This window comes from Miniopterus schreibersii, assembly GCF_964146895.1.
Source record: "Miniopterus schreibersii genome assembly, chromosome: 2".
NCBI classification, from domain to species: Eukaryota; Metazoa; Chordata; class Mammalia; order Chiroptera; family Miniopteridae; genus Miniopterus; species Miniopterus schreibersii.
Genome location: NC_138102.1, coordinates 170,804,004 through 170,816,341, shown reverse-complemented (window position 1 = coordinate 170,816,341; position 12,338 = coordinate 170,804,004).

The window sequence follows — 12,338 nt, the reverse complement described above, 5'->3', positions numbered from 1 at the left end:
TCTGAAACTCTGTGAATTGCAACTGCTATTGTGCAACGTTCTGCAGACACTTGAGCTAAACCAGATGATGAAAAAAGGCTGTAATTGCTGGAGTTAGATCCACCTTAATTACAATCTACTTAGAGCCTGCACAACCATCGAGACGCCATTCAATCTCTCCCAGCCTTTCCCCTCAACTATAAATTGAAGACTATGGCTCATTCCTCACAGGTCTGCAGTGAAGGTCATCGTGTCAGCCAAGCCCTCAAGCGAGCGCTAATTAGAGTCTCAGTAAAAAAGAATTCCCAAATGCTGGCTGAAATTATGAATGGGGATCAGAAACTTTTGCTCATCTATGAGGCCTAAAGTGGTATGTCATTGTCACTTTAATTTGTATTTCTCTGGTTATTAGTGACGTTGAGAATTTTGTCATTCATTAGCCAACCAGATTTCCCCTTTGGAAGTTGCCTATTTATCCCCATTTCTCTATTTTTTTAAAATTTATTGCTGATTTACTATAATTTCTTTCTTAATTCTAGATAATAACCCCTTGTCAGTTTTAGACATCACAGGTTTCTTTTTCCACTGTCAATTTTGTCCATGTGTCCTAGTTGAACAGCTATCATTGGTGTTGAGATAATCAAATTCATCAATATAGGATTTGCGATTAGGGGTCATCAAAGTTCACCTTCTCCCTTTCTCCAGTCCTGTTTTGCTCTTCTTTTCTAGGTATTATTCCTGAGAATGAGAATGTTCCCCGATAAAATGCCTGCATGGAAATCCTTGCCTCAGAGTCCATCTCCTGGGGAATTGGACCTGAGAGAGTTGGTCCTGGAAGGCATCCTAGGAAGTCGACTCTAAAGTGAGATTTGGGAGATGGAGCACCTGCACGCCAGCTGGCGAGGACAACCCAAGGGTTTGGGATTCTAGAGCAACATAGTTTCTGCTTGGGTACTCGGTGCCAACTCATTCATCAAGTGACACAGAAGGCTGCCCTAGCAGGTCCAGGTCCACAGAATTGCTGCTTGGGCCATAGAACCTGCCAGTCCCTGTGGTAATAGAGATATCTATAAGAGAGAAAAACTGTGGATTGCGGAGCAAAGAATTTAACCTTGTACAGAAAGTGTTCTATCCTTTGCTCTTGGTTCCTGGAAGGTAATCTTTGTTTGCCTGGGGATCTTAGGCCAGCTAGACAGAAACGATGTGATTTTAAGTGGGGCTGCCATACCTTAGGTTGGAGACTAGCTACGCCAGAAAGGTCAACGTGTGACCTAAAGTGAGGGTTTCGAGTCATGTGGTATCAGTTGACCCAGAGACTGAAATCCAGCATGTGGTCAATCAATCAGTCACGCCTATGCAATGGAGCCCAACTGAAAACTCTGAGGTTTGGGTGAATTTTCCTAGCTGGAAGTCCTCCATGTGTGTTGTCATCAATGCTGAGAAAGTAACACCCTGACTCCTCAGGATGGGGACAATGAAGGCTCCACATCTGGAACTTCCCTGGACTCTGCCCTATGTCCTCTTTTCCTTGGTTGATTTTAATCTTTAACCTTCCCCTGAAATAAGCTATAACTGTGAGGATAATAACTTTTAGTAAGTCCTGTGGCTCCTTCCAGCCCATTATGGAAATGGAGGGTAGCTTCAGAACCCCCCCAAAACATGCAGTTGGTATCAAAAGTAAGGGCCGTCTTATAGGGGCTACTGTAGGTAACCTAACTCCTCTCATGGAACTATGGGGCAAGTCCTAATGGAGAACCATGATGTAGACCTCTCAGGATTCTGGAGCAAGGCCGTGCCTTCTGCATTGGAAAATTAAACAATATTCACAAAACAGTTCCTGGCATGCCACTGGGGCCTGGAAGTTAGTGTCTGAACATGGGGATCATGTGGCTATGCAGTTAGAACTGCCATATACCCCAAATCATAAGGTTGGACAGCCCAATAATAACCCATCATAAGATGGGTACATAACAGTACATCTGGGGTCAAGCACAACAGGGTTATAGAGCATAAGTGAGCTGCTGCACTAGCAAGTGTTCCAGACCCCCATGTCACTGCTGTTCACCATCACCTCTCCTTAGCTTACACCGATGGTCCCTCAATGGGGTCCCTTATAACTAGCTGGTGAAAAAAGAAAAAAGTCTAGCTTGGTTTACAAATGAGTTAGTTCAGTGTATAAATACCAATGAAAAGTGTTCTGAAAAACATCACTGGGGAAAATCCTCTCATTAGACAAAACTTTGGGTGGTTTATCTGGCCATCGGCTTTGTGTGGTAAAAGAATATATACACTCCTGGAGAGTTGTGAATGGTTAGACTAGTTGATTAGCAGCTTGGAAGTAAAAAGATTGGAAGATCAGGGACACGAAGGTCTTGGAAAAGTCAGGTATATGGACCTGTGGTAACATCCACATGTAAATGGCATTTGTTGAGCAACCAACTTTGCAGAAGAGGCAGAGAAGGAAATGTGAGGACAGGGTAGAGATCAGAGTCAGAGACAGATTTGAAGATGCTACCTATTGGCTTTGGAGATGGAGAAAGGGGCCATGAGCCAAGGCAAACAGGCAGCTTCTAGATGCTGGAAAACTCAAGGAAACAGGTCTTCCCTAAGAAGAAATACAACTCTGCCGACACCTTGATTTTATCCCTGTTGAAAATAACTGCTTGAGAGAGAAAGTTCCATCAGGGCAATGAACTAACCTTACATGTACATGGCATCACCAGCATGTAGAATGAAGCTCTGCACGAGGTAGGCACTCGGAAAAGAGTTAAGGGGGAAGCAAGTGAATCATTGAATTAATTCTTCACATTCATGATTCTCTTCCATTGTAAATTATGCATGAGCTCTTTTTTGTCTTTGGAATGACCCTCCATCCTGATAAATTTAGAAAAGTTTTAACGATCCAAAGTCAAGTAATCACCTCTATTGTAAAACCCTCTCTATACCCACAGCATGGTTACCTACCAAATGCACTCCCTTCACTGTTTGTACATACCTCCTCCGCAGCATTTACTACAGTGAACTATATTTCCATATCTGTATATCCCATAAGACTGTGAGTGCCTTAGAGGATGGGGGTGATAAATTATTTATTCAGGTATTCCCCAGAGTCTTAGCGTTGTGCTTAGCACACAATAAATTGTTGAACATTTGTTGAATGAATAAGTGAGTGAAGATGAAGGAGAGACAACTTCAAGTCTGTGCAGAATGATTTCAAAACCCATGGGAAGAATCTGTAGAAACCAGATAAGGAAGGAGGGAGAGCCTGGGACAAGAGCTGAACTTCTTGGGGCAGCCAGAGGAGAGGTCAGGGAAGCATCTTTGCTGTGGCTGCACAACAGCCTAAAACCCAGGGGAGGAGCGTCTAAGGGTAGAAATGACAACCTCAGCCAAGTGGTCCGTCCTTGGAACCTAAGCCTCAGAAGGGAGCCATGGATTGCATCAAACCTCGCCACACTCTTGGCCTCAGCCCTCTGGGACTATGTCTGAGCAGCACACACTCTAAGACAGGTGGACAGACTCCGAAATCAGGCTGTCTGGCCTCAAATTTCAGCGTTTCTACATATTAGTTGTGTAAACTGGGGCTCAGTGTTCACATGTCAATGCCTCACAATCCTCATCAGTAAGATAGAGATGATAATAATAGTACACGGCGCTAGGGTTTATTCGAGGTTTAAATGAGATAATATATGTCATGTATATAGAATACTGCCTGGCACACTATAAGCATGAGACCAGGATTAGTTATATGTATAAAAAGTTTATACTATCTGAACTTTAGAATCATCTAAGAAAGGCTCTCAGAACCACATAAAAGAGGCTTCTGAATACTATCTGAAAACACAGAAATGCTGACTTGGCTTGTTACAGAGTTTTGTAAGATTTCTGTAAACTTTATAACTCCCCAAGCGCTTACAGGTTTTGCTAACCTTTCTCTATAGGCCCACAGAGGCCAGCAGTAAAATCTCTAAATAAAGTACCTATGCATTTAGTTTGGGGGAATTAATGAAAAGAGAGACTGAAAAGAATCATCCTGCTACCAAATCAGTTTGGGGAGAAGAGCAGCCCCGCTAATATCAAGAAGATGCTGGCATTTGAAAGAAGAAAGTCAACTCTCTAGGAAATGGGGCCAGGAGTAAAGGGAACAAGGGACTTCCCAGGATGGAGGCGTGGCTCTGCGACAACCTGCAGGTGCACAGATGGCTCCCTGAAAATGTCCAAAATTGACCTCACGTCTGCCTCCCAGTGTCCCACTTCTGTCAGGCAACCATTCTTTAAGTGTCACACCAATAAACTTGAGTTGTTTCTGTTATTTCCTTCGCTTTCATCCTTCATACTAAGCCTGCCACCAAATGGCATCTATTTTTTTTCTATTTCTATTTTTTTCCATTTTATGCATGAAATATAAAATATATAAAAGTATATTTCCTGTTTAAAGACCAAAACAAGCACCTATGAGTCCCTTCATTCTGGTTAAGAAATAACATTAGCTGGGCCTTAGAAGCTCTTTAGGGGCTCCACACTGATAACCCTAACACTTCTCATTCTCCAGTTCCCATGGATTCACCTTCACTGCCCTGATTCCACTGCTCTCACCAGATTATCATTACTCCGTGCCAAGGCCAGAGCTCTGACTATTTTATTCATTCATTCAAAATATTATTAGGTGCCCTAGCCGGTTTGGCTCAGTGGTTAGAGCGTCGGCCTGCAGACTGAAGGGTCCTGGGTTCAATTCCGGCCAAGGGCACATAACTCGGTTGCAGGCTTGATCCCCAGCCCTGGTCGGGGTGTGTGCGGGAGGCAACCAATCATGTGTCTCTCACATCAATGTTCCTCTCCCTCTGTCTTTCCCAATCCCTTCCACTGTCTCTAAAAAAAAAAAAAATCAATGGAAAAAATATCCTCAGATAAAGGTTAACAACAAGATCTATAAATTTATAAATGTATATATGTAATATGTCTGTGTGTGTATTAGAACCTCCTACTAGATGAGCAGCATTCTGGACCTTACTGATATCAAAGGGGAAGCCCTGTGGTCCAGGAGCTTAGAGTCCGGGGCTCAGACACACCAGAATTGGACAAGTACCACCAAGTGTCATGAACACACAACAGATGTAGCACAAGTGCTTTGGTGGCTGGGGGAGATCCTTGGTTCCTCTCCCTGTCTCCTATCCCTCCAACCTTCTTGTACCCCATTTTCATTGTATAATATCCTTTATCTAGAATTAATAATAATTGCCCTCTGCCTGGTTTTATCACCTTCCAGAATTTGGCACCAAAGAGCAAGCAGCAGATGTAGATTTGACTCTAAGGTCTACCCCTTATAAGCTGTGTTATCTTAGGCAGTCTTCCTAACCTCTCTGAGCTTTAGGATCCTCATCAGTAAAATGAGAATAATAACATTTTGTGCCCAGTGATTGTAGAGCTCAAGCCCATGGTGAATGTGGAAACGCTTTGCCAACTAAAAGGCACTACACAAATGTTGCATGGGGTGCTCATCTCTCATTTTTGTCCATCCTTCATGACTCAACCATAGTCTTCCATGCACCTTGCCATCTCTAGTCAGCCTCTCTGGCCCACTGACCCCTCTGGTTGTCTTGGTCAGCACCTCATATTTTGAGCTGTGATGAATTCACAGGACTGAGTTTAGTTTCTCGAAGCAGACTTGGAGCATTTTGAAGGTAGAATCATGTCTTCCTGTCCCTAGTGTCCTCCTAGGATATAACACTCTGCTTGACGTCATTCAGGACATTCTCACATAGCCCTCCCTTGGTGAGCAGAGTATGACTAGCACAGTGTTAGAATCTAATTATAGAAGTACTGCTTTGATGGTAAGTCTACATATTTCGGCCAGAAATTTGTTATAAAATTAAAAGAGTTTTAATGAAGAAAATACCAGCAGTACCTGAACATCTAAGTATTGTTAAATTAACATCAAATGAGAAATCAGAAATTCCAGATTTTGCCTCATAGTCCCCCGTAGCTGACTGCACTCCCTCACAAATCTTTCAACGTGGCCATATGCCCCAGTCCAGGCATGTGCAAAAGGAAGACATTAACCGCTGCCTCTCAGTTCTGAACAAATCAAGCGTCAGTATATTCTATAACCTTGTACAAACAAAGAAAACAGTCCAACTTTGGTACGGGCAGAGATTTTTTTTGGATATGGCACCAAAAGCACAGGCAACATAAAGCAAAAATAGATAAGTGAGACCCCATCAAACTAAATGCTTCTGCACAGTAAACAACCAACAGAGTGGAAAGGCTACCGAACGGGAGAAAATGTTTACGAACATCTATCTGATAAAAGGTTAATGTCTAAAATATACAAGAAGCTCTAACTCAATAGCAAACAAACAAAAAACCCCAAAACTTCAAGAAGTGGGCAAAGGAGCTGAAAAGCTATTTCTCCAAAGAAGACATACATGCAAAAGGCCAACAGATACATGAAAAGACTCAACATCACTAATCACCAGGAAAAGGCGCGTCAGGACCATCGTGAAGTATCACCTCACGCTTGTTAGGATGGCTATTATCAAAAAGATAAAAGCTAACAAGTTTTGACAACGATGTGGAGAAAACGGAACCCTGGCACACTGTTTATGGAAATGTAAATTGGCACAGTCATTATCAAAAACAGTATGGAGGGTCCTTGAAAAATTAAAAATAGAACTGCTATAGGATCCAGTAACCCCACTTCTTGTTATATATCCAAAGAAAATGAAATCAGTATATCAAAGCAATACCTGCACCCCCATGCTCATTTATTCAAATGGCAACATTATTCAAATAGCCAAGACAAGGAAACAAATTAAATGTCCATGGATGGGTTGGGTGTGTGTGTGTGTGTGTGTGTGTGTGTGTGTGTGTGTGTGTGTTCTACACAGTAAATGTTATTCAGTCTTTAAAAACAGGAAATCCTGCCATTTGAAGACAACGTGGATGAAGCTGGAAGACACATTATGTTCAGGGAATTAGCCAGGTACATAAAGGCAAATACTACATGACCTCACTTAATAGTTTAACTCCTAACAGAGTAGAAAGCTGCTTACCAAGGTTGGGGGAAAGGGGAAATGAAAAGAATTGGCCAAAGGGTATAAAGTTTCAGTTACACAAGATGAATAAACTCTGGGACTCTACTGTGCAGCAATGTGACTATTAAATTGTCAATTTATTAAAAATATAGTATTGCATACTTTAAATATGCTAAGAGGGTAGATTATAAGCATTCGTGCCCCCTCCCAAGAGATAACTATGTGAGGTGATGACTACATTGATTAGAGTGACTGTGGTGATCATTTCACATTGTATACCTATATCAAAACATCAAGGCCTATACCTTAAATATATACAATTCTTATTGTTAATTGTACCTCAATAAAGCCAAAAAAAGAAAGGAGTCAAATATATTGAAGATATTCTTATAATTATTGCCATTCTGTTTTGCCCCAAATCAGCCACAGATATTATCATAGACATCTACCCATCCCTGGGACAAGGTGAATTCCTAGGCCTGTCTTACTTAATCTAATTTAGTCAAAAAAGTTAAATGGTTTGGAAGAGGTAGGGGAGGAGTATACACATGGAACTGGAGAGCGGGTAGGGAATGCTGGTAGAACAGAGAAAGCTTCATTTTCCCAGTTCATGTCCCTTTTCAGGCCCTCTAACAGTCAAGCTTTAAAGCAAGAAAGAATGACTCTGCATGCCAGGGAAATTATGATCCCTTTCTCATCACTTTCTTCTGATTTTATGATTAGCACTTGGCAATCCAAAATAGAACCTAGAAACCAGAGTCAGAGCACTGGCTTCTATTTTTTTAAGTTGTTCTACATTCAGTATCCAGAGCTTGTCTGCATTTTGAACAGCTCACACTGCCTGCCGTTGCAGCTCCAACCGTGCACTTAAATAACTGGTGTCAAAGGTAAATAAATAAACCACGGCCATCATCAAATGTCATTTTCCATCTCTTAAAGGGATGGTGCAGAGTGGGGCAGAAGGATAGGATTTAGAACCAGAGAGACCCAATTTGAAAGCCAGTTACCTACTATCTAGATCATGGGCAAGTTACCTTCTCCAAGACTCAGTTTTCTCATCTATAAAATGTACCTTACTAGGCTAATTTAAGAATTAGAACAAATGTATGTAAAACATTCATCATAGTATTAGCTCTGAGTAGTTAACACAATAAATGTTAACCACCTAGAATGCATACTGGCAATTTACATTAAATCATATTTAATCTAGTTTCCCTCATGTCTGTTTCAACTGGCCTTGTCCCAACACCAATCAATGACTGGGGGGATGAGGTGTGTGGTAGGGGCTAGAAGTGATCAGAATATCCTGGGAAACAGGAAAGAGAGAAGGAGGGAGGAAAAAGGTAGTGTTTGAAAAAAGAGTATTCGATATTACCATTATTTGGAGATTGGTTACTTGGATTATTAGGGCTAGAGTTCTATGTCTTCTATAGGAGCCATGGGCCACCTTCCTGGTAGTTTCGATTTTGGTTCAGGTGGGTTGTGGGGTTTGTTGTTTTTGTCACTGTTGTTTTAATGAACACCAGCACTGACCATTGTCACCCTAGAATAACTTCCCAGCAGATATACGCTTAACCACCAGCATGAACCGTGGCTACAGATTTCCTGGCTGCGTGCGAGCTGCCGCGGCCGCTAACGCCGGGGTTCACGGAGGTGAAGCCTGACTCCAGCACACTCCTGCCATCTGAAGATTTCACGTGACGGTATCGACTGCAGCGAACTGAACACTCACCAAACAACAGTGATAAGAGTATCTCTTGTGGTTTGGAGAGGCGGTGTTATACAAAGAAATGAGATTTGGGCTCAAAATTCACAACAGCTGGTCCCACCCCTGCTTCTGCATCGGATTTGCTCGGTGACCTTGAGCATTTTATTAAAGCTCTTTGGCACTGGGCAGCATCTGTAAAATTGGGGTGGCATCATTGTAATGCAGCGTCGGCTCACAGTTCGGCCGCGTGGCATTTCTATTACAATCTAGCGAGCACCAACAATGGGATGGGGGCTCTGCTGAATGCAGAATGAATCGCTGGCTGACAGACTGAGCTGGGAAGGCAGGACACAGCCCAGAGGAGAGACAGGAAAATAAACTCAGTGGAAGTACCACGGATTCTAAAGAATTTTACAAATATAGTTTTAGATAGACTAGGGTAATGACAATAATTAAGAGACTGGAGGATGCTGTGCCCACATCATAATAGAAGAACGGGGAGATTGGGGACTCTAGCGAGCCTCTATTTGAACATTTAAAGCTACAATTATGGTGCTTTTGCTGGACATCACAGCCAGTTCATTTGTATTTTCCTGTCTGATTGGCTGAACTCGGGCTTTGACACATGGCTTTTGGCTGTAATAATAGGTGCAACCCCTGCTATTAAGACAACTCGCATATGCAAATAACCCTCAGCTCCTGGCTCTTATCAGCTGCAACCATAGTGGGGGGCGGCAGGAAGAATGGTGGTGTGTCTCTTTATGAATTCAGTGGCCGAGAGCCCAGGGAAATATGGGCACACTTTATTGTCACAGCTATTACCTCCTGATAAATGGAAGAGGGACCGTGCCGATGGCAAAGAGACCAAAGTTAGCACGTTAGGCTAAGATGTCTCATGGAAGTGATGCTGATAGGAGCATGTGCTGGAGATGGCACATAGACAGAACCAGAGGATGGATGAGAGTCCTTTCACTGTCCCCAAAAGTAGTAAAGCAAACCCCAAAATGCAAGCAAGGTGCAATGAGAGGATCAGATTTGAAAATCAGGGTGTAGATGCAATATGATTCCTGGTGTTGGTGAAAAGCAAAAGCTCAGATCAGTGCTGGTTAAGGAATGGTCTGCACAGGGTCACCACCCATGGCAATGCAAGTATAGAAGTTGAGAGTATTTAGAAACTTTTATAGCAGTTTCACAGAATAATCAAGTCAGTCTATTGAATCTAATGCTAAAAACTGGGCTTGTATGTTTTGTATGTCTTTTTAAAAATGTTTATGCTACTGGTAGTAGTTCATTTTTATTATGCTTCACAGAAGTATTGGTTTATGACCAATTTGGAAATTAAATTTTTAAAAAATGGACGTTTATCACAGATAGCATGTTGAGAAGCAACAGTCTAGTCCACAGTCCATATCAGTAGTCTCTTTAGGTTTAAGGGCTTTGCAGACACACATTCACCAGGCTGCATGTGAGCTCAGCGAGTATCTGTTAAGCACCAAGTAGCCTGTTGGTAGGAAAGTAAGCAAGTTCAGTATAAATAGACATAGAGAAAAGACTGTAACCGGAATGTCTGAGTTTCCAAGGAGTAAGTTTAGATTCAAGATATTTATAAGTCTGGGGTTAATCAGGAGACAGAAATCATGCAGTGATTTAAACAGGGGCAATTTAATAGGAAGAATGATTAACCTATGACGGAAGAGTAAATACAAAGATGTGAAGAACACTCCAAAGGATGCCCTAAGGCTGAGGGAGAGCACCCACAGCTGGGGCTCAGACCTCACTGGAGAAAATGAATGGCTGAGACGTTTGCTGGGTTGCCTGAGCCAGAGCTGGCTCACAGCGGCAGAGCGAGCAGGAACCAGCCCTCCGGGTGCAGGTAAGTCAGCACCGGGGGTAGGCACACGGAGCGTGGTGGGCGCCCTGAAGTGGGCGGCCTGAGGGCCACAGCAAGGTGGTCACCAAGCCCAGGCCAGCGCTGCAAGTTGGACAAGGGACCTCATACTCTGGGCATAGGACTGGGAAGGAGCAGTACCAGATCACACACACACACGCATACACACACGCCACTGATGGACCATGCTGCAAGGCAAGAAGGAAAAGGAATCCCACCAGAACAAGGGAGAGAAGACCCCCCCCCCAAACTCCTCCCACAGTGTCCCTCCAGCGCCCTCTGCTGGCAATGGTTAACAGAATGCTCTCCGAAACGGGAAATGCTTAGTGCCCAGAGCAGGAATTCAAGGCTAAATTTGAAGCTGAGAACCTGGCGTAGGGTTAGAAACAATATCACACCTGTAGCTGAGGAAAAATGGTTCAAGAGGCATTTTCTCATAATAATTCAATAGGTCTTATTACCCCCACTTTACAGATGAGAAAACCAAGGCACAGAGAGGTTAAACAACTTGCCCAAAGCCACATAGCTAAAAAGTGGTAAGCCTAAGATTTTAACCCTGGAAACCAGGCTCCAGAGTCCTCTTTTTACCGTTATGTGCTGACGCTTGTGGCTGTGGAACAAGTAGTGACTGTGCCTTTTAGACCTGGTATTCCTTATCCAGTTTGCCAGGCTCCCCACTACTCCTTATTGTCTCTCACCCAACCGCTCCTCTCATTTATACTGCAAGACCCCTGAGGAAAACACACTCAATGTGGAGGCAGAGATTCTCAGGCTGGGAGAAAGCAAGTGGAAAGGCTTGAAAGCAGAGATTATCATTTCATGTGTGGGTGTGTGTACACACATATGTATTTGTAGCCCAACTTAAGAAGAGAAAAAGTAGAGGAGTAAGAATTTAGGGGTGGACTGTCCAGAGCAGAATAAAGAGATTCTGTGGGAATGGAGCAACGTCATAACGGAAAGATGGTGAAGGATTTCAGCAGGGAGACCTATATGAATGCGCCTTCTCAGGGGTTGTGTTCTGGAGACATGGCATTTTGAAGGGTGAGTTGGGTAGTGCAGATTAGGCAGGGGAAAAACTGGTGGGGAGAAGTCTAGAGGGGACATGGCAATGACCCACATGGAGAGCAATAAGAACCTTAGACCAAGAAGGAGCCCTTGTTCCTGCCTGGTTCAGCCAAGAAATATTTAGCACCTTGTCTGCCTTTATTTACTTAAGCAGCCCTTGGCATGGTAAAGTTGTGGAACAGGGTGATGTTTGGGCTAGAGGGTTGATATGGGAAAGAGAGGATCCTTCCCTACTCAACAAATTAAACAGGAGATTGTTGGCAAGTAGAGAAATGTCACAAAAGGAGTTTGTAATAACAGCCACGAGTGTCTCTCCTCTTTACCTTCTACACAGTCTACGCCCACTCCTTGCAAATTCCTGTACATTTAATTAAAAAAGTAGTGTATGAGCAAGCAGTTTGTACAGAGCAGGGCACATAGCAGGTGCTCAATAAACATCAGTCGGACTCTAGGCAGACATTTCCTTTTGCCAATCTGTATTTTGGTCAGGTCTGTAAAGCCCAGCTTCAACAGTAATAGATTCAGCACTGGGAGGGCATCACAGCAGCTCGAGAGGAAGGGAGCCGCTAATGAGGAGAAACCACGGCAAGAGGAGCAGGATGAAAGAGTTAACACATTTTTATTCCTACAAGAAATAATTGCCTAGAAGTCGCATAAACTTTCC